This window comes from Cervus canadensis, chromosome 7 (genome assembly GCF_019320065.1).
Source record: "Cervus canadensis isolate Bull #8, Minnesota chromosome 7, ASM1932006v1, whole genome shotgun sequence".
Lineage (NCBI taxonomy): Eukaryota > Metazoa > Chordata > Mammalia > Artiodactyla > Cervidae > Cervus > Cervus canadensis.
Genome location: NC_057392.1, coordinates 44,394,073 through 44,420,058, shown reverse-complemented (window position 1 = coordinate 44,420,058; position 25,986 = coordinate 44,394,073). Strand labels below are relative to the sequence as shown.

Genomic DNA, 25,986 nt, shown 5'->3' with positions numbered 1-25,986 from the left:
TTGCTGGGAGAAATAGCAATAACCTCAGATATGCAGACGACACCACCCTTATGGCAGAAAGTGAAGAGGAACTAAAAAACCTCTTGATGAAAGTGAAGAAGGAGAATGAAAAAGTTGGCTTAAAGCTCATCATTCAGAAAACTAAGATCATGCCATCTGATCCCATCACTTCATGGGAAATAGATGTGGAAACAGTGTCAGACTTTACTTTTTTGGGCTCCAAAATCACTGCAGATGGTGATTGCAGCCATGAAATTAAAAGACGCTTACTCCTTGGAAGGAAAGTTATGACCAACCTAGATAGCATATTTGAAAGCAGAGACATCGCTTTGCCAACAAAGGTCCATCTAGTCAAGGCTATGGACAGTGAAGAAAGCTGAGCGCTGAAGAATTGATGCTTTTGAACTGTGGTGTTGGAGAACACTCTTGAGAGTCCCTTGGACTGCAAGGATATCCAACCAGTCCATCCAAAAGGAGATCAGTCCTGGGTGTTCATTAGAAGGACTGATGCTGAAGCTGAAACTCTTAATACTTTGGCCACCTCATGTGAAGAATTGACTCATTGAAAAAGACCCTAATGCTGGGAAGGATTGGGGGCAGGAGGAGAAGGGGACGACAGAGGATGAGATGGCTGGATGGCATCACCGACTCGATGGACATGGGTTTGGGTGGACTCTGGGAGTCAGTGATGGACAGGGTGGCCTGGCGTGCTGTGATTCATGGGGTCGCAAAGAGTCAGACATGACTGAGTGACTGAACTGAACTGATACTGTACATTAGTTCTCCAGAACTTATTCATCCTGCACAACTGAATCTTTGTATTCTTTGACCAGCATCTCCCCTTTTCTCCCATCCTACAGCTCTCAGCAACCACCATTTTGTTCTTTGCTTCTGAGAGTTTGACTTTTCTTAGATTCCACCTGTGAGTGAGATCATAGAGTATTTCTTTCTTGCCTGGCTTATTTCACTTAGCCTAGTATCCTTCAGGTTTACCTAGGTTGTCCAAGTAGCAACTTCCTTTTTTAAGGCTGGATAATAAATGGGTGTGTATCACATTCTCTTTGTTCATTTATCCATTGATAAACACTTAGATTGATTAAATATCTTAGCTGTTGTGAATGTTTCTGCAATGAACAAGGAAGTGCAGACATCTCATCAAGATACTGATTTCATATCCTTTGGATGCATACCCAGAAATGGCTTCACTAGATCATATAGTTATTCTATTTAAAATTTTTTGAGGAACCTCCATACTATTTTCTCTAATGGCTATACCAATTTATATTCCTATCAACAGTGTGTAAGAGTTCTGTTTTCTTCACATCCTTGCCAGCACTTGTTATGTTTTGGCTTTTTTATAATAGCTATTCTAATAGGTATGAGGTGGTATCTCATTGTGGTTTTGATTTGCAGTTCCCCAATGATTAGTGGTAAGCTTTTTTCATATACCTTTTGGCTGTTTGTATGCCTTCTTTTGAGAAATGCCTATCCAGGTCCTATGTCCATTTTCTGTTTTGGTGTTTGTTTTCTTGCTATTGAATTGAGTTCTTTATATATTTTGGATATTAGTTCCTCATCAAATATATTATTTGCAGACATTTTCTCCTATTGTGGGCTCCCTGGTGGCTCAGACGGTAAAGTGTCTGCCTGCAATGCAGGAGACCTGGGTTCAATCCCCTGGTTGGGAAGATTCCCTGGAGAAGGAAATGGCAACCCACTTCAGTACTGTTGCCTAGAAGACTCCATGGATGGAGGAGCCTGGTGGGCTCCTCTTTTCATTCTGTTTATCATTTCTTTTTTGCTGTACATTTCTTTTTTGTTTTTAATTTGACGCAGTCCCATTTGTCTTTTTTTATTTTTTTATTTTGCTGCCTGTATTTTGGGGGTTATAGGCAAAAAAATAATCCCCCAGACCAATGTCAAGAAGCTTTTCCCCTATGTTTTCTGTTTTTAATTTCTATTTATTGATTGAATTAACTTTTTTATTTTTTAGTTGTAGTGAGTTTTTGCTGTTCACATGGGCTTTCTCTAGTTGAAGCATATGGGGACTACTCTTCACTGTTGTGGCAGGCTTCTTATTGCGGTGGCTTTTCTTGTTGTGGAGCGCAAGCTCTAGGCACATGGGCTTCAGTAGATGCAGTGCATGGGCTCTGTAGTTGTGGGACACAGACTTAACTGCTCCATCGCATATGGGATCTTCCCAGATCAGGGATCAAACTGATGTTTCTTGCATTGCAAAGTGGATTCTTAACCACTGAATCTCCAGGAAAGCCCTCCCTATGTTTTCTTATAGTGGCTTTACAGTTTAAGATCTTATATTCTATTGTCTTTGATCTGCCTTGAGTTGACGTTTTACAAGGCCTGAGATAAGGGTCCAGTTTTATTCTTCTACATGTGAATATACAGTTTTCTCAGCACTGTCATTAGAGAGACTGTCCTTTCCCCAATATGTGTTGTTGGCAACTTTTCAAAGATCTGTTGGCCATAAATGTGTGGATTTATTTCTGGGCTCCCTATTCTGCTCCATTGGTCTATATGTTTCTTTTTATGCCAGTATCATGTTTTGGTTACCAGAGTTTTATGGTATATTTTGAAGTCCAGATATGTGCTGCCTCCAACATTGTATTTTGTTTGTTTTTTGTTGTTGTTGTTTGGAGTTGGGTGGTTGGTTCAAGATTGTGTCAGCTTTTCAGGGTCTTTTGTGGTTCCATATGAATTTTAGGATTTTTGTTTTCAGTTTCTGTAAAAAATGCCATTAGAATACTGCAAGGAATTGCCTTGAATCTATAGATCACTTTGGGTACTATGGGCATTTTAACAATATTAATGCTTCCAATCCATGAATGCAGGATATCTTTCCATTTATTTGTGTCTTCAGTTTCTTTTATCAGTGTTTTATAATTTTTAGTGTACAAATCTTGTATCCCTTTGGTTAAATTTATTTTGAAGTACTTATATATGTTTTGATGCTACCATAAATGGGATGATATTTTAATCCATTTTTGTATATTTCATTATTAATTAATGAACTACTAATTAATTAGTAATCAGTTAATTGCCATTAACTGATTTTTCTATGTTGGTTTTGTGTCCTACAGCTTCACTAAACAGTTTTGTTTTGGTGAAGTTTAGAGTTTTCTATATATAAGATCATGTGATTGCAAACAAAAAGTTTTCGTTTTCCTTTCTGATTTGGATACCTTTTGTTTCTTTTTCTTACATAATTGCTCTGGCTAGGACTTCCAGTACTATATGGAATAGAAATGGTGAATGCTGGCATCTTTATTCCTTATCTTAGAGGAAAAGCTTTCAACTTTTCACCATGGAATATGATGTTAGCTGTTGGTTGGTCGTGTATGACCTTTATTATGTTGAAATACATTCCTTCTGTAGCCAATATGTTGAGTTTTTGTCATGAAAAGGTTTTTAATTTTGTCAAATGCTTTTTTGCATCTGTTGAGATGACCATATGATCTTTATCTCTCATTTTGTTAATATGGTATATCACATTTATTGATTTGCATATATTGAACCATTTTTACATTCCAGGTGTAAATCCCACTTGATTGTGTATGATCCTTTTAATGTGCTTTTGAATTTGGTTTGCTAGTATTTATTGATAGTATAATAATAGTATTATTATTTTTGCATCTGTGTTCATCAGAAATATTGGCCTGTTTAGAACTATTCACTCCTTTTTCAGTTTTTTGGAAGAGTTTGGGAAAGACTCATTAATTGTTTTTTAAATGTTTGGTAAATTCACTAAGTAGAGCCGTCAGGTCTTGGGCTTTTCTTATTGGGAGGTGTTTGATTACTGATTTCAATCTCCTTACTCATTATTGGTTTGTTCAGATTTTCTATTTCTTCTTGATTAAGTCTTGATAGCTTGTATTTCTAGGAATTTATCCATGTCTTCTAGGATGTCTAGTTGTTGGCATGTAAGTGTTTGTAGTAGTCTTTTACGATCCTTTGTATTTCTGTGGTATATATTTATAATTTTATTTATTTGAATAGTCTTTTTTTTCGTTGTTTAGCTAAAGATTGGTCAATTTTATCTTAAAAAAAACCCAACTATTAGTTTCATTCATCTTTTCTACTGTTTTTCTAGTCTCTATTAGATCTTTGATCTATTTGCTTTGATCTTTATTATTTCTCTCCTTCTGCTAACTTTGGTCTTAGTTTGTTCTTTTCCTAGTTCCTTGAGGTATAAAGTTAGGTTGTTAAGATCTTTCTTAATGTAAGCACTGTTGCTAAGTCTTCCCTCTTAGAACTACCTTTGCTGCATCCCATAAGTTTTGATATGTTGTGTTTTCATTTTCATTAGTTTCAAGGTATTTTTTTTACCTTGAATCAATTTACATTTTGATTTCTAATTTGCCAGTTTTATTCCTGTATTGGTTCTAACTTGATACCATTGTGGTTGGAAAAGATACTTGATGTGATTTTAATCTTCTCTCTTTTCTTTTTTTTGGTATTTAAAGTCTAATAGTTTTATTATAGTATACCTTCAAGTTGACTGTTGCAGGGCAATTTCCCAGGTACCCAGTAGCCTCTTTTGATATGTAATTCAGGCCTTCTTTTATTCGTGAAAAGTTTTCCTGAATTACCTTATGGAATTTTAGTTTTGTTTCATTCTTCTGTTTTTCTTCTTCAGGTACTCCAGATACGTGTATGTTAGATTTTGTTTGCCTCCCCTTTTCAGCCACTTTCTCTCTTACCCCTTTCACTTTATTTAACTTCACTTTTATTCTCTTGGTTGTTTTGCTTCCTTTTCTTTAGGGTCTTTTGTTTACTTTTCATTTGAATCTGTTCGGCTTTGATCACCTTGAAATTTAAGTAGTCTTTTGTTCATGTATCATTTTGTCTTTCTCTTCCATTTCTGTCCTGAGTTCAACTTTTGTTTCACTTCTGCCTGCTTTGGTCCATTTCTGTTCTTAGTTTTTGAACTTCTGATTAAAAATAATTTTTCATATACTCCAATGCTTATATAAGGGTATTCAGTTTAGAGTGTTATATTAAAGTTTTCTTTGTGATTTTTTTTTTTAGTGCATTTTCAATAGCTAAATATTTGATTTTTTTTTTCTTCTGATAGTTTCGTGTAGTTGTAAATTGCTTTCATATATTCATTTTGTGGATAGTATGGGAAGTTTGGTTTGGTTTATAAGATTTCCAGCTTGAGGGCTTTCCTGGTGGCTCAGTAGTAAAGAATCCACCTGCCATTGTAAGAGACAAAGGTTCGATCCCTGGTCTGGGAAGATTCCACATGCCACAGAGCAGCTAAGCTTGTGTGCTACAGTAATTGAGCCTGTGCTCTAGAGCCCAGGAACCACAGCTACTGAAGCCCGCACATCCTCGAGCCTGTACTCAGCAACAAGAGAAGCCACAGCAATGAGAAGCGGCTGCACGACAACTGGAAAGTAGCTTCCCTCACTGCAGCTGCAGGAAAACCCGAGCAGTAATGAAGACCCTGCACAGCCTCAATAAATAAATAAAATGTTTAAAAAGATTATTAGCTTGAGAACACTTCTATCTGTAAACATAGTGAAGTGTAGTCTCTGCAAAGGACGCCTTTTTGTTTGAGGAGGTAAGTAGGAAGAGGAATTGTGTGCCTGTCAATTGTTTTGAGCTCTCATTTGTGTTACAGGAGTACACATTTCCTCCGGTCTCTTCCCTCCTTCACCATCCACTCACCAGAAGACATCTCTCTTTTCCTTTTTTACCCATTTCTTGCCCAGAAGTAATGCCTTTTTGAGGTTGCCACTTGAACCCCGCACACAACTTAAAAGTCCCTTCTCTGTCATCACTGTTCTAATTGACAAGGTGTTTTTCTCAGTATTTTTATAGTTAAGGTGGACTGCCTCTTCCTGGGGGAGTTTTTAGCTCAAATTTAAGCCCTCTATTCCTCTCTCTTTGCTAACATGCCGTTTTTCCAAGCTCACTTTCCATAAAAAATTGCATTGGAAGCTCAAGACATGCCTCTGCTGGAATTTGGTGTTTATACTTCTACTTACATGTGATTCGAGTCTGTAGTCATCTGTATATAACTTTTAGTAGTGCTGAGGGTGTAGATTTCATATAGATTTATTTGTTGCTAATGGTCCATATAGATTTTTGGAGGATTTATAGAATTCATTAGATAGACATATTGTGATTTTTAAATCAGTGCTCTGTTTGTTGAATATTTAAAATATGCAAATAACTGCATCTGTAGCTAAATCTATATGCAACTGACTAGTCTCTATGGATAAATTTATAGAAATAAGTCAAAGATGACATCATATTTCAAGGCTTTTATTTCCCATTGCCCTTCAGAAAACCTCCCAGCGTTTATTGAGTTTCTGCTGGGTGACAGGCGTTGCACTGACTCTATCAACAGACCCTGTCCTGTTCTTGAGACAGGGTTCAAAGGGGTGTGGAAGCACAAGAGAGGTGACAGTGCTTTTTGGAACCCTTTCTTATTGGAGACAAATTCACCTCTGTCTTCAGAATAATTCTTCAGCTTTCTTAACTTAATGGAAACCTCACTCTCCGTAAGGACAGCACTACCCCTTCTGCTCCTGAAAGTGGGGCTATTCACTCTTTCACATGCCCATTCTCTGTCCTAGCTCACCTCCTGTGCCTTAGGTCACAGGCACCTGTCCTTAGATTCTTTCACGGGCTCTCTTTTCTCCCCGTGTCCCTCAAATATTGGTATTCCTTGTACTTTGGTTCTTAGCCGTCTTCTTCCCTTGTGCAGTTTTCCTCCTTGACCTCACCATACCTTCCCCATAGCTTCATTGGTTCCCAGCTATTCTCTTCTGGGCCAGACCCATCTTCTAACTTTCCAACCCAGCTGCTCAATTGATCATCACCACTTGGTTACTCTGTGCACACCACAAACTCAACATATATAAAGCTTAACTTGTCAGACGTGCTTTACCTCAGACCTGCTTTTTCTCCTATTCTCTGGATCTGTTAGTGACATTCCCAGTTTCTGCTAGATGCCTAATCAAAGCTCAAACCAGTCAATCCTAAAGGAAATCAACTCTGGATATTCACTGGGAGCACCGATGCTAAAGCTGAAGCTCTAATATTTTGGCTACCTGAGCTAAGAGCCAACTCACCGGAAAAGACCCTGGAAAGACTGAGGGCATGAGGAGAAGAGGGTGACAGAGGATGAGATGGTTGGATGTTCATCATTGACTCAAAGGATATGAGCAAACTTCAGGAGGTGGTGAAGGACAGGGAAGCCTGGCGTGCTGCAGTCCAGTGGGTTGCAAAGCGTTGAACACGACTGAGCGACTGAACAACAAGCCCCGACTCCCCTGCTGCTTTGCCTTTTACACCTTTTACCCCCCTTCCCCCACAGTCTCTTGCTCTTGGTGTCACTCTCGCTGTTTTCCTTGAAGGAAAATTGTTTCTCTGTCTTTCCATATTTTTATTCTCTCTGTGCTCTCATGTCTTACTCTTAAATCTCTCTACTCTTCTTCCTTGCCTTTTCTTCCTCCCCTTCTTGTGTATTTTCTTCATTTCTCTTTTTCCACTTTCTTCCACATTTGTTCCTTTTGCATTTCCTGTTTTCAGACTCTCCTCAGCCCTCATTGCCCAGGTATGGTCATGGCTCTGCTCTTCTTCCTTGAGAGAATTTGAGTTAGGATGAGACAGCTGCGGTCAGAGTACCATTTTTAAGCCTGAGGCAGGGGACAATAGTGTGGGCAAAGTGTCAAATCTTTCGAGACTAGAAGCCTCGTTACCATTTTCTCCTTTCCCTTCTACAGCAAGAGGTGCACTAGTGTTTGTCTCCTGGGCCTGCATGGGTTTCCAAATAACAGCTCTGGTGTGTCTTTGAAAGCCACAGTTAAAAACACTAGTGTAAGAAACACGCCCAGAAAGGCTTCAGTCTGATAAAAGAGACCTAAATGATTAGAAATGAGGACTTTAAAGGAATGTCAGTCAGTGAGCATCAGCTAATCTTGGTGGTGTGATAGTGGCTCTTTTTCACAGCCTCCTTGAGATTTGGTTCATCTTTAGCTTTTCTCACAGTTGTAACCCTGAGATGCACAACTGACAATTCCAGGAGGCAGTTGAATTGAATAAAGAATGTTTTGAACTCCTAAGTTATTCTGTTAATGACAGCTACTCAGAAAGGAATCAGGAGTCTATAAATAATGACACATTAGCACCTTGAATAGACTGTTAGGAATCAAATAGACAGCTTGTTCTTATGATAGATTTTGGGAGCTGGATGTATTATTTCTTTATTGACTTACAAGAAAAGAGAAAAAGTAAAGAGTATGTGAGAGCTTAAGGCAGGAATAATCTTTCTACATGTATGTTTAATATATATTGTTTAGTTTTTTAATAAGTAAGTAGGGTCCAGAGAAGGCACTGGCGACCCACTCCAGTACTCTTGCCTGGAAACTCCCATGGATGGAGGAGCCTGGTAGGCTGCAGTTCATGGGGTCGCTAAGAGTCGGACATGACTGAGCGACTTCACTTTCACTTTTCACTTTCATACATTGGAAAAGGAAATGGCAACCCACTCCAGTGTTCTTGCCTGGAGAATCCCAGGGACGGAGGAGCCTGGTGGGCTGCCGTCTATGGGGTCGCACAGAGTCGGATACGACTGACGTGACTTAGCAGCAGCAGCAAGTAGGGTAACTTTTGAAGGGACATTGGAGATAGGTTATTCTCCCCTTCTTCAGTGATTAAAGTGGCGTTACTGTTTGCAGGGAATGAGCAAATACTCAAAATATTATTAATTTATGATTATAATTATGTAATTATATGTTACATGTAGTTACAAATATATGTGGGTATATTAAGTTATATGTATGTTATATATATAGCAGACATTGTATATGTATATACATAGTTACATATAATTATTGATATATAGTTATGCAATTTGTGTAATTATATAATTACACATTAATTACACAAATTGTTATATTTTTATACAAAATGTATCAAAATATAATTTTATATTGAAAACATGGTTCTATGTTTACTGATAGATTAAAACTACCCCAAAACCAAGTGACTTAAAATCACAAACATTTCCTATCTCATGGTTCTGTGGGTCTGGAATTGAGAAGCAGCTTAGTCGGGTGGTTCTGGCTCAGTCTCTCGCAGTTACAGTCTGATGACAGCAAGGACTGCAGTCAGCTAAGACTTGACTGGAACAGAAGGCTGTGCTTCTAAGATAACTCACTCACATGACTGTCGGCAGGAGACCTCAGTTACGCACCACTTGGTCCTCTCCACATAGGGCTGCTGCAAAGTCCCTTACGATGTGGCAGCTAGTGTCCCCCAGAGTAGATGATCTAAAAGAGAAGGCAAAGAGGAAGCCACAGTGCTTCTTATGATCTAGTCCCTAACATCACACACTGTTACTCCTATTTTTTTTCTTTTTTTTTCAAAGCAAGGCACTGAGACCATCCCACACTCAAAAGGAGGAAAAATAGGCTACCTCTTAAAGGGAGGAGTATCAGAGAATGTGTGGGCATATTTTAAAACCGTCCCCATGGGTTTGTTTTATTTGATTTTCTCATTCCTCTGATACTGTAGCTTAGTAGTTAAGAGCATGGACTGTGAAGCCAGACTGCCTGGTTTTGGTTCTGGTTGTACTACTTACTTGTAGTGCAAGTTACTTATCTTCTTTGGACTTTGGTTCCCTTCATCTGTACAATGAGAAAAATAATAGCACCTTCTTCATAGGAATTGTGAGAAGTAAATTAGCTAATATAAGTAAAGTATGTAGAACCATAATTGATGCATAGAATACTCAGTCAATAGATTTTCATATTACTGTTGTAGTTTGAACAACAGCCTAACTTGCGTCTCCTTTTACTTCCATATAATTTAAAATAAATCGTGTCCTAACAGATACCACCTAATACAGATTTGCTGGTCATTTTGGCAAGTACTTTGGGAACACATGACAGGAGCAAAATAAGCTGGTGCCTTATTTTATATATAGTGTGGACTCCACCTATGGTAGACTAGCCTGTGAGGGCTTTAGCTTCATAAATGACACACCATAAGGAAATGGCATCCCTCTCTACTCTGAAACTCTAACCTTGAAAGTGTGAAGAAAGCTGAGTGCTGAAGAATTGATGCTTTTGAACTGTAGTGTTGGAGAAGACTCTTGAGAGTCCCTTGGACTGCAAGGAGATCCAACCAGCCCATCCTAAAGGAGATCAGTCCTGGGTGTTCATTGGAAGGACTGATGCTGAAGATGAAACTCCAATACGTTGGCCACCTCATGCGAAGAGTTGAGTCATTGGAAAAGACCCTGATGCTGGGAGGGATTGGGGACAGGAGGAGAAGGGGACGACAGAGGATGAGATGGCTGGATGGCATCACCAACTTGATGGACATGAGTTTGGGTAAACTCCGGGAGTTGGTGATGGACAGGGAGGCCTGGCATGCTGCGACTCATGGGGTCCCAAAGAGTCAGACACGACTGAGCGACTGAACTGAACTGAATTGAACCTTGAAAGGATTTTCTCCTAAACTTTACAGGAATCTGCTCTGGGATGTATGATCTGTGTTCGTTATTCTTAGGGTTCATTTACATATTCAGCCCATAAATACTTACTCAGTATCTTTGGAGGTCAAAGCAAACTGATTCTTCATAGTACCTTGTTTACTGTGGAGTATCAAGTAAAACATGTATTTTCTAGCTCTCTGAAGTTTATCTGCCTTCATATAATATTTTCATCTTAGATCTGTGGCTGATTTGCTTAGATAGAGTATGGTGCTTATGGATAGAGTGTTTCCTTGAAGGAATCTCTGTAGAGGGAATAGGGTAATTACGTTTCCAACACAGTTGAAGAAAAATGGTTTAAGCTCTTTATGATAGCTATGATAGTTAAATACTTCAGTAAATACTGCATTTATATCTGCTAGATCTTGACCTGGTATTGAGTTGCCTTGGCTCCAGAAAGATGTTTTTGTAAGATGTTTTTAAAAGATGCTCATGAATACCACATGTCTCATGAATACCAAAATTGCAAAAGAGAGCAGATTTTTTTTGCTTTTGTTTTTGGACATTAAATATTAGTGGGTTTTTTTTTTTTTTTTTGGAGATATGAACTTAGGTTTAGAAATGATTTACGAAATTGTTGACCAGAAGGAAATACTACACCGAAGTTCACCATCTTCTTTCTTACAGATGCCATTAGTCTTCATGACTGGAAAAGTATAATTGGGATAACTTCTTTCTGAAAGTGTTACCTTGTCCTGCACTTTGTTGTTGTTGTTCAGTCCCTAAGTCGAGTCCAACTCTTTGCGACCCCATTGACTGCAGCAAGCCAGTCTTCCCTGTCCTTCACAATCTCCCAGAGTTTGCTCAAACTCATGTCCATTGAGTCAGTGATGCCATCCAACCATCTCATCTTCTGTTGCCCCCTTCTGCTCATGCCATCAATCTTTCCCAACATCAGGGTCTTTTCCAATGAGTTGGTGTAAACATCAGGTGGCCAAAGTATTGGCGCTGCAGCTTCAGTATAAGTCCTTCCAGTGAATATTCAGGATTGACTTACTTTAGGATTGACTGGTTTTATCTCCTTGCTGTCTAAGGGACTCTCAAGAGTCTTCTCCAGCACCACAATTTGAAAGCATCAGTTCTTCAGCACTCAACCTTCTTTATGGTCCAACTCTCATATCTGTACATGACTACTGAAAAAACTATAGCTTGGATTATACGATCTTTTGTCAAAAAAGCGATGTCTCTGCTTTTTAATACGCTGTCTAGCTTTGTCATAGCTTTTCTTCCAAGGAGCAAACATCTTTTAATTTCATGGCTACAGTCATCTGCAGTGATTTGGAGCCCGAGAAAATAAAACCTGTCACTGTTTCCACTTTTTCCCCATCTATTTGCCATGAAGTGATGGGACCAGATACCATGATCTTAGTTTTTTGAATGTTGAGTTTTAAGCCAGCTTTTTCACTCCTCTCTCACCTTCATCAAGAGGCTCTTTAGTTTCTCTGCATATCTGAAGTTGTTGATGTTTCTCCCAGCAGTCTTGATTCCAGCTTGTGCTTCATCCAGTCTAGCATTTTGCATGATGTACTCTGCATATAAGTTAAATAAGCAGGCTGACAATATACAGCCTTGACATACTCCCTTCCTAATTTTGAACCAGTCCTTTGTTTCATGTCCGGTTCTAACTGTTGCTTCTTAGCCCACGTACAGGTTTCTCAAGAGACAGACAAGGTGATCTGGTATCCTCATCTCTTTAAGAATTTTCCACAGTTTGTTGTGATCCACACAGTCAAAGGGTTTAGCATACTCAATGAAGCAGAAGTAGATATTTTTCTGGAATTCCCTTGCTTTCTTTGTGATCCAGCAGATATTGGCAATTTGATCTCTGGTTCCTCTGCCTTTTCTCAATCTAGCTTGTACATCTGGAAGTTCTTGGTTCACATACTGCTGAAGCCTAGCTTGAAGGATTTTGAGCATTACCTTGTTAGCATGTGAAATGAGCACAACTGTTTGGTAGTTTGAACATTCTTTGGTATTGCCTTTCTTTCGGATTGGAATGAAAACTGACCTTTTCCAGTCCTGTGGCCACTGCTAAGTTTTCCAAATTTGCTGGCATATTGAGTGCAGCACTTTCACAGCATCACCTTTTAGGATTTGAAATAGCTCAACTGGAATTCCATTACCTCCACTAGCTTTGTTCGTAGTAATGCTTCCTAAGACCCACTTGACCTCACACTTCAGGATGTCTGGCTCTAGGTGAGTGACCACACTGTCGTGGTTATCTGCGTCCTTAAGACCTTTATGTATAGTTCTGTGTATTCTTGCCACCTCTTCTTAATCTCATCTGGTTCCACTAGGTCTTTGCCATTTCTGTCCTTTATTGTGCCCATCTTTGCATGACATGTTCCCTTGGTCTTTCCAATTTTGTCAAAGAGGTCTCTAGTCTTCCCATTCTGTTGTTTTCCTCTGTTTTTTTGTATTGTTCACTTAAGAAGGCTTTCTTCTCTCTACTTGCTGTCCTCTGGGACTGTGCATTCGGCTGGGTATATCTTTCCCTTTCTCCTTTGCATTTTTATTCTCTTCTTTTCTTAGCTATTTATAAGGCCTCCTCAAATACCCACTTTGCCTTCTTGCATTTCTTTTCCTTGGGGATGGTTTTGACTTCTTAAGTCTACCCAAATTGCCTTCAGATTTTGGGTTTGATTTCTCAGCTGTAAAAAAAGAAGATATATGTAGAATTGCATTTGGCTCTACATGCCAGAATTGTGACTACTATGCATTAGCCAAATAGAAGTTTCTTTTTCCCATGTAACAAGAAATCTGTCTTTCTGCTCTTACCATTCATGAGAATGTGTCACTTTTGTCTTGGTGTGTGTTTCTATAGTTGTAATACGGCTCTTGTGATGAGTCTGTGGTGTCACGTCACATTACAGGCAGAAGGTGGCTGCAGGCACAAAGTTGCCGCACAGCAGTGCTTTCCAGAAATAGTTTACTTTTCATTGGTCAGGACTGTGCCACATGCTTTCTCAAACTGCAGGGGATTCCAAAGAAGCTAGTGTTTTAGCATGGTACACTACTATTCCACATAAGATCAGTGCTTTGTTAGTTAAGGAAAAGAGGAAAATCTCAGTGAATAATCAACTAGTGGTGGTTGCCACAAAGGATTCGAATGGTTGCTTTAGTCTTGAGCCAGTAGAGTGATCCGTGAGTCCATCCACTTGGCAGCAGAATATAGTAATATTAGAGTACTTGATGTGAATAATCAATCTGCTTTATATTTTAAAGTTGGATTTGAAAAGCATAAACACAGGTTGGTTTACCCCTACATCATATTCAATATGCATGGTCGTAAATCTCAGTATCCCTAAGTAACACACATGGTCATAAATCTTAGTAATGACCTTGTACATGATCAACTCCTCCTGCCAAAGTCCTCATTAGAATATGGGGCACCTGAATAAACTCTTTCAAAAGCTGTTTTCAACTTGGATTTTTTATTATATTATATATATATATATTGCCAAAATAATTGTAAATCAGTTGTGTGTGAAAACAATGCAGGGGGAATAGGGTTTCCTATTGTTTTGTTTGAATTTCTACCCATTTTTATTTTTAACAGAATTTGTACTATGGTGGCTATGAAGTCCTGTCTTGATGACATTTTTAAGTGAAAAGGCCTATTTCTATATAAAAGTAACACATGTATTTTCTTTTAAAGGTCAGCTATTTAATACTGAAAGACATAAAGAAGAAAGTAAAAATCACTTTAATCTATTTACCCAGAAATCGTTATCATTACATTTTGATATACATTTTTGTACATATAAAGTATTTGTATTTTAGGATAATGTATTTTAGATATTCAGGTAATATATTTGGGAATTATTTGTGGACATAGTACAGTGTAAATATCTCTTGACACAGTTTGGAAGACTGAGTAAGGAATTTCATTTCAAACTTGAAAAAGTAAATGAAAGTTACTATTTAATTTTCATTATTCATAGCTGGAAAATTCTAAGTAATATTTCTGGAGAAGTTTGGGATTAATAAATCCTCACTAACTTTGACTTATAACAAGAAATAAAAGGTTCTGCTCTGAGCCTAGGATTTCCGTATTCCTCCTTAAGTCCATTTATTTATTTGGGAGGTTCACAATTGAAATATATTCAGGTTAATAGCAGATAATTGATATGAAAATTGATTTTTTTTTTACAATGACCATTTAAAGTTCTGTGTAGGTTGGGTCTTTTTGTACCTGAGCATTCATTTGCCTATCGTTTTCATGCTGCAGATATATTCCACCTCTCAAGTTAAATTTAGCTGAGGAATTGTTAGGTTCAGGTTATAATTGCTCTTTCTCTTCTCTTCACTTTCCCAGCCTCTGCAGTACTTTGACAAGCTTCACTCCTCCTGCAAGCAGTGTTTTCAGTGCGTGTCTTTTATGCACTGTCGACAGGCTTTTTCCATGTTCTGCTGGCCTCCTCCTCGGTGAATGCCACCACCGCGTCCACCCCCGCGTTAGTGCAGGGGTGGGAGATAGAGCTGGGCAGAGTCATTGAACTTTTAACATCTACTCTATGAGCAGCCCTCATAGACCCTTTCTTTTATCCTTCTTAGACCTCTTGCTTACAGTAAGAGTCAAGTTACCCCCAAATGGTTCTTACTGCCTTGATTATGGGCTCAAGGTTCAAAAAGCTGGGCTTTGTTTAAGTATGGGTAACAGGGTGAAAATACTATGTTTTCCATTTAAATGCCATCTTAACATTATTTATTGGACAAATAACATTATAAATATAACAATGGAATTCATTTTAATGAAAAGAAAAAATGCCCTAAATTCTACAATTCTGGTCAATAATTTTGTTTCTTTATGTTTCCTTCCAGACCAGGTCTATGTGTTTATGCAGTTTCTGCATTGTTACAATCAGAGTGGCTTCTATTTGATTTCTGAGTTTTTCCTTTAATAGAGCCATTTTTCCTTTTTTTTTTTTTTTTTACATAATCTCTATGGTGATAATTAAATGAATTTATTTTTCAAATGGCTGCTTCACTAAAGGGTATACAGTGATAAGTGAGCCCCTGTTCCACCATGGTTCTCCACTTATCCAGTTCCTTTCCCACTTACCTTAGTTTCTTGTGATGTAACAGGATATATATATATTCTTTTTTTCAAGCTTGATTCTTTCCCTTTAGTTACCAGTTTTCAGAATAAAGTGTTGGTTTCCCAGAATCCTCTATACAAAACCAGTACAAATTTGTTGGATTTTTTTCCTATATACAATATTTTTTATTCTTTAAAATGATTTGGGGTTTGGCTTTAAAACAGGCAGCAATGTTCCTCATCAGCCTGACAGCTCTCTTACCATGTCACACTGGCTTCAACTAGCAATATTTCGTTAAATCCAAAAGGAAAAAGCAGTTTCAATGTTGAGGGGAAAAAATCCAGTTCTGAGAACAGTTAACATTAGTTTGTAAGTTAAAATGAGGGCTAGGTTTCATGTTGCTTTATGCACCCTTGTCCTCCCATATAAAATTGGAGATGTCATTTACCGGACCCAGGCAGGCACTGATACTAATAGACACACTCAGATACACACACACACACACACACACACACATTCACCCCTTCCTCCAAACAACACAGATCGGAGCATGTCAAAGGCCAGGCACTGATACTAATAGACACACTCAGATACACACACACACACACATACACACACACATTCACCCCTTTCTCCAAACAACACAGATCGGAGCATGTCAGAAGGCAGGCACTGATACTAATGGACACACTCAGATACACACACACACACACACATTCACCCCTTCCTCCAAACAACACAGATCAGAGCATGTCAAAGGGACAATGAAGGTCTTTGCTTCTTATCACTGTGATCTCATGAATTTTAGCATATTTGGTGTTTTTCAGTCTGTTGTATCTCCTTTTTAGTGCACAAAATGGCCATCTTTGGCCAGTGGGAATATCTTCAGATTGTCTTCCAAGTCCTTTATGATGGAACCTTAGTCATCTTTTTAGTGTTGTTGCTTTCTGATATGACAAGATATTTCAGGTTTACCTTGTATTCACTGGTATTTTTTTAATTACAAAATATCTTACTGAATCGGATGTATTATCATGCCTCCCAGTGTAAAATGTCCAGGTTGTTCCCATTTTTAAATATTAGTTTTTCAACCAATATCTGATACGTGATTTTTTTAGTCTTCAGATTATGCCTTTTGTGTATATTTTCACATATAATTAGTAATCCAGAGTATAAAGATTCATTTAACTCTTAAAAAATATTGCCAAATTGAATTGCAAAGGATTATTTTTAATATTCACTAAGATAATCATATAAAATCATAAATTACTCTTGTTTATCCTTACTGTTTAGTCACTCAATTGTGTCTGACTCTTTTACAACCTCATGTACTGCATCCCGCCAGGCTTCTCTGTCCGTGGGATTTCCCAGGCAGGAATACTGGAGTGGGTTGCCATTTCCTTTTCCAGGGGATCTTCCGGACCCAGGGATCGAACCTGCATCTCTACATTGGCAGGCAGATTCTTTACCACTGAGCCTCCAGGGAATCCCAATCTTGTTTATTACTTTTTTTGCTAATTATGAAATTATGTATACTTCCATATGTTTATTATGTTCTTATAATATTATGTGAATTATTTACTTATGCTGTTTGTTTTATTTGCCCATTAGGGTCTTGATTTTTTTAAAAGACAGAAATAATTTTTTCTTTGTATGCTTCGAATGTTAACCTTTTGTCATATTGGTTGAAAATATTTTAATTCTGTTATATGTTGACCAATAATTAACTTTCTTTGAGAATAATCACAAAATTTTAAACATAAATATTAATTTGTTGTATTCGGTTATCATGTAAGCTTGGCAGTCACTTTACTTCTTCAGACCTCACTTTCCTCATCTGTCATGTATTGAATTGAACTTGATCTCTTAGATCCTTTCCAGCTGTGACAGCCAAGATTTTCTTAGCTAAAGATCACCGTATTTAAATAACCCTAGTGCTTACTTGCTCTTTTAAATAGAGAATCTTTCCCAAGGAAGCCTTCTTTCAAAACCTTCTAGTAAGATTAAACTTCAGTATTCGTTCCCTGCCCACAGGGTTTGGGCTGTGGTTAGAACTCTGAGAAAGAACATAGTTTGGTAGAAGTGTATTTTTTGGTTTGCTTAAGTGAGATCCTTTGATTGTTGGCTTTTTCAAGTAGTAAGGAAATGATTTTACTCTCAAACTTGTTAGATCTTGCATTATTTCCAGTAAATGACAGATTGGGTTCAGCCTTTTGAAAAAGCTTTACGTAATAGAAATTTCAGAAGTATATTGAGACAAAACTTAGTAAGTTTAAAAATAGAGATACTAATAAGTCTTTTTTTTTTTTTTAAAGGAAAACTTACTATGTAGCTTTGCTAGGGAAAAATAACTATCCCCATTTCAAGGCTACAATTAACAGTCTGATCTAAAACACCTGCAGTGACCACTAAAACTAATCAGATGGTAATTTACTATAGAAATACTAACTATAATACAGATGTTTGAGTGCGTTTCCATGACTTACAATTGACTTTTTGTGTCCTCTTTGAGAATGGCTTCTAATACTTCTATGTTTTCATCTTTTTCAAAATGTGTCACCCTTTTGTGTTATCCTCAGAATGGTTGGAATTGTGTCATTTTTTTTCATGTTTATATTTTGCTTTCATTCAGAGATTAGACTTCCAGTAACTTTGTTAAAAAATAGAGACCCCGAAAGTAAACAAACAAATGGATATTTGATACAGCATTCAGGAGCTCATTTCCTTTAGAGGTCTCTGGGTCTTCTCTTAAAGCCAACTTATTGTTACTTTTTACGTGTAAGAACCTCAATTAAGTGGAGATTCTTAATTAGTGGCAGACACCCTGACCACTGGCCATCTGAAACAGAGAAGACAGTAAAGTCATGTAAAGGACATCCAATAAATTTGAAATCACTACCGTACTCAAAGCCATTTAACATATAAGTACATGGCTCAAAAAACCGGGCCTGTTGGTTCCAGTTTTTTCATGTACACTGAATTATATATGGATTGTTTTCTCTCATTATATCTGTCATAAAGGAGCTGGAAGCCAAGTTTGGGTTCTGCCCCAAGCAAGTGCACAAGCCTTCTCCATATCCGTTTAGGTATTAATTTCTGCCATGGTTTCAAGTTATTTTTCCTACTCCTATTTTCTGTAGGCTCAACTTCCTACCTTATATCTTTGTTATATATCATAGTGCTTTTCCAGCTTTTCACAAGTTTGCCTAATACCTGTGAGAAGTGTAATTCCACCCTAAGAGGTTTGAGAGTAAAGACCAAATAACTTGCTATAAATATCACTTTTGAAGTTCCCTTCTTTATGTTTTAATGTAAAAATGGACTTCCCCTCAGAATTTCAGGGAGACATTAATGAATCATAAAGATGCATTATATGTATATCCTGTGACTTTGTCTCTTAAAGTAGAATTGGTTATGCAGAAGTAAGATTTCAATGAAAAATACCTTCAATTGTCCATACAATACAATATAACTTACTACTGATTCTCAGTGAGTCCAGCACAGGCTCTTTTTCCTCCAGTGTTGAAAGTGTTTACTCTTCCTTCATTCAAAGGTCACATAAAGCAATTGGCTCACATTTGGGGCCTCATTGTTACTCAGTTGCTAGATCTTTCCAAGTCTTTGCCACCCCCATGGACTGCAGCATGCCAGGTTTCCCTGTCCTTCACTATCTCCGGGAGTTTGCTCAAACATATGTCCATCAAGTTGATGATGCCATCCAACCATCTCATCCTCTGTTGCCCCCTTCTCCTCCTGCCCCCAGTCTTTCCCAACTTCAGGGCCTTTTCTAATGAGTTGGCTCTTTGCATCAGGTGGCCGAAGTATTAGAGCTTCAGCATCAGCCCTTCCAGTGAATATTCAATGTTGATTTCCTTTAGGATTGACTGGTTTGATGTCCTTGCTGTCCAAGTGACTCTCAAGAGTCTCCTCCCGTACCACAATTTGAAAGCATCAATTTTTCAGTACTCAGGGCCTCACTGGATGACTATTATATTATCTCTGACTGTAAAATCACAATCAACATGGCCAGGAGATCTGAGACCACCACTCACTCTGTTCACACTGTGAAATCCTGGGTAGAGTTGCCTGCTGCTGCTGCTAAGTTGCTTCAGTCATGTCCAACTCTGTGTGACCACGTAGACGGCAGCCCACCAGGCTCCCCCGTCCCTGGGATTCTCCAGGCAAGAACACTGGAGTGGGTTGCCATTCCCTTCTCTAATGCATGAAAGTGAAAAGTGAAAGTGAAGTCACTCAGTCGTGTCTGACTCTTAAGCGACCCCATGGACTGCAGCCTACCAGGCTCCTCCATCCATGGGATTTTCCAGGCAAGAGTACTAGAGTGGGTTGCCGTTGCCTTCTCCATAGAGTTGCCTACATGAAGTTATTTTTCTATCTTATTTACTTTGGTTTGAGTTCATACTTGTGAATTTGAGTAGGTTGATTGCTTGTAGGATGTCGCTGGATGGGACCCTGATGAACATCTTTTACATATACATGCCCCAGTTTGAGAAGCCCCTCTGTATTTAAAATTTTGTCACGTAAAGGGAAAAGATTTCTTTCTAACTACATAGTTCTTCCCAATGCTAGACACATGAAGTATTCTTGTACCTGATTTTATATTCATGTCTGTTATGTGAAAAAATAAGCATTTAGTAATACAAAATGTAATGCCATCTTACAGTTTAGTACATCTTTTTGAAATGCCAATCTCAAATCCAGAGCTTATCATATAAATACCATAATTTTGCTATTGATTTCAGTGTAAGACACAAATTTCTTTTGTCAGAGGCTCAATAAAGTAAGTTGTGCTTATGTTAAGTATATTAAAAATTGCTTTCTGTGGGGTCAGGTACTGCAACACCAAGAGGAATGGTCAGTTTTCTATATCCCAGAAAAAAAGGAAAGAAAACTGCCTCTCTGTCAGTACTTTAAAAAACAAAAAAAGCCAGACATCTTCCTTGAATTTCATACTCCCACCCTTCTCTTCATTTTGGTCAGAAATATTTTCTGTTTCCCTAAGATTAGCTTGTACTCTAAGAGAAAATATTTAAGAAAATTTCTGTTTAAGATTGGAATTAGTTCAATATCAGAATTATCTTTTGCTGATGCCAAATGTTTAGTTTCTTGTTAAGAATGATGATTTTATTAATTTTAAAATTTTAACTCTTATTTTTTATAAGGAGTTTAAGTAATGTGTAAAAGTTCATAAAGTTTAAAAATGACTCCAGATTCTACCAATAGTGCTAATCCTGACTAATATTAGATAAGCATCATCCAGGAAGCATTATCTTTACATAAATGTTAATACAAAGAAAGAAAAAGTTAATGAATAGAAGAATCAAGTTGTACAGGTCATGCTATACATGCTATTTTTCAGTAAAATTATTGGGTTTGTAAAAAACAAATACATTGTAAAACCTTTAACCATGAGAAAAACATTATTTATCAACAGGTCCCTTAAAGTGTAATAAAAAGATTATGAAAAATTTAGATTAAAATTATATTTAGCTATATTTTAGGCAATATTTATTAATTCTGTTAAGGGAATTAGTATTGTTATTTGTTCTTCCTTCAGTTCTTCCCTGACTCCCATTTTAAAATTGTTACTAATTTAATATTAGGACTTCCCTCTAGCTCAAACAGTAAAGAATCTGCCTGCAAGGCAGGAGACCCAGGTTTGATCCCTGGGTCGGGAAGATCCTCTGGAGAAGGGAATGGCAACCCACTCCAGTATTCTTGCCTGGAGAATCCCATGGACAGAGGAGCCAGGTGGGCTACAGTCCGTGGGGTCACGCAGAGTCAGACACGACAGAAGCGACTTAGCACAGCGCAGCACACTCTGTTCTATGACCATAATTACCATAATTGTTTAGTTTTAGTGTTATATGTGAATGGATTCATTGCCTACAGTGGACCCCTTCACTGTGACTTTTCTACTCCTGAGTTCTTTATTTTGATTTATGTCTACTTTGTCTGAGTTTCTGACACTGTGTGTTTCTCAGGGTCAGTCACATAGGCATTATGTGACAAATTCTTAAGTATTTAGTGGTGTCAACCTTTTGCCAGTGACATCTTGGCTGGGTATCATATTCTTTTTTGGGGGGGGGTTATCATATTCTTGAGCATACTTTGTTTTTCTCAGACCTTTGTACTAATAGTGTTGCTTCATCATTTATTGACATTGAGTGTTGCTGTGGAGAAATCTGAAGCCAGGCTTACTTTGTTGCCACTTTGTAGGTAACTTGTTTTTTTTTTTTCTCCTTGGATCCCAAAAGTATTATTTTTGTAATCAAGAAGGTTCTTCGTTTTGCTTATTCACTGTTCTTTCAGTACAAATGTAGTTCTTTTGTTTCTTGGACTATACCCTTAAATACATTTTCTGTTCTATTGTTGGCTTCTCTACTTTGAGGATAGCAGTTATCCTTGTGTTGGATTGCCTGTATCTTCTGTAATTATCATCTTCCTTCCAATTGCTTACATCTTTGACTTTTCTCCTAAATTCAATGCTTGGTTTATTTATTTATTTTTTTAAATTTTTTTGGCTTAAATTAGCACCTGTTTATTAGCTCTTAGTTAGGTCAGAAGTTCGGTGGGCTCAGGTGTGTTTTCGGCTTGGAAGTGGAAGTGTTAGTTGTTCAGTCGTGTCCAACGTTTTGTGACCCCATGGACTCCCTGCTAGGGTCCTCTGTCCGTGGGATTCTCCAGGCAAGAATACTAGAGTGGGTGGCCATTTCCTTCTCCAGGGGATCTTCCCAACCCAGGGATCAAACCTGGGTCTCCTGCATTGCAGGCAGATTCTTTATCATCTGAACCACCAGAGTGTTTTCTGCTTAGTATTTCACAAAGCCAAAATCAAGGTATCAGCTGGGCTGGATTCTTATCTAGAGACTCTAGGGGAAAATCTGCTTTTAAACTTGTTGGCAGATTTCAGTTCCTTGTGGTTACAATGCTAAGGTTCAGTTTCCTTTCTGGTTATTGTCCTTAGGTTGCTCCTAGCAATTGGATGGTGCTCTCCAGTCTTTGCACATGGCCTCTCCATCTTCATAGCCAGCAGTGGTTCCTCATATCTTTCTTGTGCTTCAGATCTGTCTGACTCCTCCTGTCAACAATGCATGCTTTATTTTACTTGCATTATGTTCATGTGATTGCTGTGCCTTTTGTCTTGTGAGCAGCTCTGTCCAGCCATTTTCTTTGCTCTGATATAAACGTTACTGAATCCACCCTGACTGCATTTCCACAATATTTAAGATTCAGTTGTTTTTCCCTCTGAGCTACAGTTCAAGGATGGAGGTTTTCCTGATTTATGTAGTTTTCTACACACTGAGGATATGGGGGTAGGGCTTAGAAAGTATACGGATATTAAAACATAAAGCCTTAATAATTAAAAGTGTATGCATGTATTGATATAGAAAGATCTTTGGGATTTTTTTTTCTTATTTGTTTATTGGAGCATAATTGCTTTACAATGTTTTGTTAGTTTCTGTTGTACCACATCATGAGTAAGCCATATATTTACATATATTCCGTCCATCTTGAGCCTGCTTCCGCCCTCCCCATCTAGGTCATCGCAAAGCACCCAGCTGACCTCCGTGTGCTACACAGCAGCTTCCCACTAGCTGTATTTTACACATGATAGTGTATATGCGTAAAGACTGCCATTGCGGAAACAATTGGAAGAGTGTGTATAAATGTGTCTTTACACATTGACTCACATATTTGCTGTTGATTACCTAAAATGTATCTCTGGAATGATAGACAAAGCATTAATTGGTTGTCTGTAGGAAAGGCACCTGAGGTAGTAGGATGGATTTGGGAGGGAGGCTTTTCTCTGTGTATCTTTTTATACTTTAAAAGTTTTGAACAAGGTGAATGAATTACTTATTTAAAGACACGTGAGCTCTTTCTTCTCTTCTGAGACTTAATTGCTCCATCTTGGAATTCCTCAATCCTGTAGAAAGTATATCCTGTCCCCATAAGGGACTTTGCACCAGTCTTCCAACTCTAGGGGGGATCTGAAAGGCTTAGCATCAGTGAGGTGGCTCCCAGTTAGTCATTTCCCCATCACTTTCCAGCCTCCGTGTCTGTCACACTCCAGTCAGAAATTTGTGTTTCTCTCCAAATCTAGGCCTGTTAGTGGAAATTCTTGCAATTTTTTTGATTCACCAGTATCACTTTTGGGGGTTGAGGACAGAGTAGGAGGTATGCAATAATCCCTTCTTTCTTGGCTAGCACTTTTTAAAGTGTGTGACATAACGTTTTACCCGATTCTGTTCTGGCTACTGCTAGCCATTTTTGTTGTTGTTATTTAATGTTCATTATTTTTAGTTCAGTGGGTTTGGAATTTGGGTAGGGAGATTCTGATTTCAGTTTCCACATTTAATTTAATTGCTGGCACCAGCTTTGTGTCTCCTGTCTTTCTTTGGTAGTGCGCTCCATCTGAACACTATCCTACTCTGCTCCTGGCCTTTGTTGCCTTTCCTGTACTTAACTTTCATCCTGGTCTTGGTCATTTGTAGCCAGTCTCCCAGTCCCACTAACCTGGCCCATGTGATGGGTGCATCAGGCAGGCAGGATTTCTCAGTGCTACTCAACTTCCCAGGGCTCAGGTGGTTGGAGCATCCTCACAGCACCCTGGTTCGGGAGAAATGAGAAACTGATGGCCAGATCCCCTTTATACAGCTTTTGCTTAACACGTGCACACGCACAAGTGCCTGTGTTTCTTTTATCTACCAGTGTTTTGCTTTAAAAGTTCATTGCCCTTTCAACGTAAATTCTCATAATTATTTCTCAATTTATAACCTTGCTTTGCCAAAGATTTGCAGTGCTGACAGAGATATCTTTCTGAAACTGAGAAGCAGTCATGCCATTTTCCTGTTTACAAATGTTTTCATAGCCCCACATCAACTTCAGGGAAAATGTGCTAAAAATAAAAGCTATTCCAAAGCAAATCAGTTATAGCCTGAGAGTGAGTTCATGGGAGCAGGGACTTTTCCTTCCTTGTTGTACCCCCAGCATGAAGAACAGTACAGAGTAGGTACTCCAAAAATATTTGTTGAATTAAGTGATAGGTTCCATCAATACTTCTGTCCAATAGATAAATCTCATGGACTGAAGAACCTGGCTGACTGGAGTCCATGGGATCGAAAAAAGAGTCAGACATGACTTAGCTACTAAACCACTCAACAACAATATATACCTAGTAAATCATTTTGAATGAATTTTGATCTAGTAATAGCTTACTGATCAGGTTGCAGAATCTCTCTTTGTCATTTGGAAACAGCCAGTTGAAGCAGTCATCAACAGCAAAAGTGTGCATTTTGGGTAGTTTTAATATGCTATGTTAATGAACATTGTGATCAAATAAAGGGTATAACAGATGTAATCACAGGGGGATTGACTGTTAGAAGTCTAGAAAAGATCTGCTGTCATGAGGGTCAGAAGTGCTGTATGCTGGGTGACTGGTTGAGGTAGGTTCTATGCTGTAGAAACTAAGTAAAGTGAGAGTTGGTATAGATGGCATCCCTTGAAAAAATTTCAGGTGCCTAAATAGCCAGATTCTCTGGAACAGGAATGTAGGAGCACCTGCAGGCAAAGCCAGAAACGTCTCAGCATCTGCATCAAATTAGAAAGCATTGATCAGCTTTTTATTTCCTAACTTACTCAAATTTAAATTTACTGCTGAGGCTGTGCTAAAGCAGGCAGCTTCCATGCTGGTAGGAGTGTATATTGATACAAACTTTTTGGAAAGCAATTTGGTGGTATATTTCAAGAGCTTTAAAGGCATTCATGCCATTTGACCTAGTAGTTACACTTCTGGGAACTGTCCCAAGGAAATAATCCTTAAAAAAAAAAAGGGGGGGGTCTAAGCCTCAAAAAAATTTTAAGTGTTATTTTTAATACTTAATTACTTCATTTATAGTATCAAAAAATTGGAACAATATAAATGTCTCACAGAAGGAGAGGAGATAAACAAATATATTCCACTCAAAGGGATATTATGACTCAAGTTAAAATATTTTTAATATGTTGCAAGATAGAAAATTTCTTAAAATGTTAAATGAGAAAAGCAAGCCACAAAGACTATAAACAATAGAAGTTGAACTGTATTTAAAAACAGAAGAAAAGACTGGTGGGAAATTTACCAAAAAAGTAAATCTTTATTTTTGGTCACCAAAACTTACTTTTTAAGGAAAGCAATCAGATAATTCTTGTTTAGCACTTTTGAAAGGGAAACATATAAATATCCATGTTTCCTAGAAAAGGGAGCTTTGTAGTAGAGAAGGGATAAAGCCTTATATTGCTGAACGGTGATATTCATCTCCAGATCTCCCAAACCCCCCTCTGTTTAAAGTCACACTTACAAAGCATTCTAATTTTGACAGCAAAAAAACACACCCCTAGGTGAGGGTCTCT

The 25,986-nt window shown here is 38.0% G+C and overlaps 1 protein-coding gene across 1 annotated transcript in view; it reads left to right on the top strand.

Moving 5' to 3' along the window:
• HACD2 (3-hydroxyacyl-CoA dehydratase 2) overlaps positions 1–25,986 on the top strand; it is an 88,761-nt gene that overhangs the window by 31,705 nt on the left and 31,070 nt on the right. The window lies entirely within an intron of this gene.